Below are 2,892 nucleotides of genomic sequence, written 5' to 3'. Positions count from 1 at the left end.
TTCTACAGTTTCTGGCTGATAACTGGAGTCATTCTGGGGACTTTTCCAACCCATCTGCGGGTTTTTCAGGTCTAGAGGTTGAACTGATTCCACTGGAGATCCGTCGTGGCTGAACTTTCCCGGATTACGAGGCTGAGCTGATGTTTCCTGGTGTCAGGTGCAGGTCTGCAGCTTCTCGTGGCGACGACGGAGCGAAGCGTTTCCAACGGCATCACGAGGATGAACGTAGCAGAACTGGATGAACTGGTCCGAGTCCTCTGGTCCTCTGGGACTCTCACTACACGTTTTTTTTTAATCCAGGTTCTGCAGGTTTTCCTTTTTCTGAGCTAAAAATCATAGTCAAAATGCAGAATTTGAATAAAATTGTTTTGCTAAACGGGTTTTTCTTGTTGTTTTTGCAGAACAGCTGAACTTCTGGCACTTCAGCTGCTGACAACTTTGCATTTCTTTTATATTCAAGCTGATCTGTTGGTGCTTCGGCTGCTCAATCCTGTTTGAGTCACAGGAGTCGTGGCCTCATCTACAATATTTAAGTCAAATTATCCAAAACGTAAGTCACAAGAATATTTTTGGTTGTTTTTGTAGAATAGAGACCAACTGTTGGTGTTTTAGCTGCTGATACTTTTTTGGTTTTTAAATTTTTACACCATCTATTGGTGCTTTTAACTTCCGTTTTGCCAAAATGGCCCAAAAAATAGCTGAAAATATGAATAAAAACAGTTGTTTTTGCACAATGAGTGCTTATTTTTGATGCTTTTACTTCAATTAAATGGAGTTTAGTTCCTTTTTCTAAAATGTTTAAGACCCAGAGAGGTCAAATTATCCAAATTATCCCCCAAAACAACAGAAAATATTGGAGAAAATGCAAAATTCCAATAAAAATGTGTCATTTTTGCAGACCAACGACCTATTTTGGTGCCTCTGATGCTGATAAATGTGCACTTTTTTATTTTTATACCATCTATTGCTACTTCTTGCTTCAGATTGTGGGTTTTATTTCCAGTGCTGCTGTTTTCTTCCCACTCTGAGCCTCCTCTGCGCTCACACCTGCCTCCCAGACGGCTCTCAGGTGATCCGTCTGAATCCCGGCAGTCAGCAGCTCGTCCTGCTGACGTCGGGAACTTTTCTAAACACTTTCACACACCGAGGCAGCGGCAGCTCATCATATCACGTTTATCTCCACAGGTGGCAGCAGGTGAAGCCGCACGAGACGCCTCCTTTAAAGGAACACGTCCGGCCGCTGTCACCTTCAGCTCCACCTGCTCCACAGGTGAGCTCCTCCATCCTCTGCTGCCCTTCAGGATCCCTGCAGGATGCTCTTGCGGTGACCCCACCTCTCGGTCAGCGGTCACCGCCACGTTCTGCAGGGTTCTAGACAATCGACCCGCGAGGACAAACGTTCACTAATGTCTGCTGGCGTCTTTTCTCTTCGCAAAAGTCCTCGAGTTCACCTGAGAGAAGAGTCACCTGGTCGCACACACACACACACACACAAAACAAAAACACACATTTGCTGCATTCCAGAACCCCCCGCCTGCGCCGGAGCGGCTCGGTACTCACGGTGGCTGCGGTCCGTCCGGCTGCTGCTCCTCACATCCACAGCTGCAGTCAGTCAGTCGCTCTCAAGGACAAACGCTCGCTCGCCTGCGGTCCGCGCAGCTCAGCGACGCAGCAGCAGACACACACACACACACACACACACACACACTCACACACACACGCACTCGGTGACACGCACCGACTCACAAACGGCGATGCGAGTTCACCTGGCTGCTGGGGGAGTCCTGAGCCTGGAGGAGGAGGAGGAGGAGGAGCAGGAGGAGGACGCGGTGCATCGGAGGCAGCAGCAGCAGCAGGAGGAGGAGGAGGAGGAGGAGGAGGAGGAGGAAGGACTCCTGGATTCCCATAGAGACAGAGGAGGGATCTGAGCAGAGCATCGAGTTTCAGCGATGTTGACTCAGCGTGACAGAGTGTTGGTGGAAAGGTTCTGGAGACGGATTAAAGCTGTTAGAGACCGAAGAGACCAGAAAGTTCTGCAGAGATCAGAGTTGATGTTTCAGGAGATCAGAACGTTTACATGTCAGTGTTTCCTCCAGGAAACGGAGGGCTGGCTGACTGCACTTCTACAACCTATTTACTGAATGGCCGGTTAAAATGGCTTTTTAAAGGCTGAATGTCAAAATAAATAATAAAATAAATAAAAACAATACAATTAAATAAATAAAAATAAAAACAATAAATATGATGGGGCTGTAGAATCAGTGCCTAGGTTTGGACCCAGGCTCAGAACAATTAATTTTTCTGTGTTTTTTATAGAAGACATCTCAGAGCCTCTGTTGTAGGGAAACTCTGTGAGAGGCTCAGCAGCATCCAGGCTGCAGCTGATCCCCTGCAGCCTGATTCTCTGCTCAGTCTTCACCTACACATAGAAACAATCACACACATCACATCTGATTACAGAGTGAGCACTATTTTTTACCTGAACATCACCATTAATGAGTCAGTAAAAGGCTAATGCTACCTGGCTAGCGTCGTCTCCATCAGGTGTCTTTGTCTTCTTTGACAAATATTCGAACAAGCTCATCTGAAGATGCAGTCAGCAGGTCCATCATGGCGTCTAGATGTTAGCTTCATGCTAGCAGTTAGCTTACTGACGTTAGCCACACTGAGTTGGCATCGGGCTCAATTAACTAAAGCTACCGATGTGTTAGGTAACGTTAGCGGCCGACAATATTATGCTAATGTCTATTTAACTTGTAAAATCTACTCCGAGTTACTTTAAGCTAATAAGTCGACCAAAAAACGACCCTCCTCTGACTCTCTGACCTGGAGCGCGGCGCTGGACGTGACGTCACTTTCAAGGTCGCGCTCTCTCGACGTCTCAAAGAGTAG

Source organism: Stegastes partitus, unplaced genomic scaffold (genome assembly GCF_000690725.1).
Source record: "Stegastes partitus isolate 25-593 unplaced genomic scaffold, Stegastes_partitus-1.0.2 Scaffold439, whole genome shotgun sequence".
Classification (NCBI taxonomy): Eukaryota; Metazoa; Chordata; class Actinopteri; family Pomacentridae; genus Stegastes; species Stegastes partitus.
Note: the sequence above shows the minus strand (reverse complement) of the source record.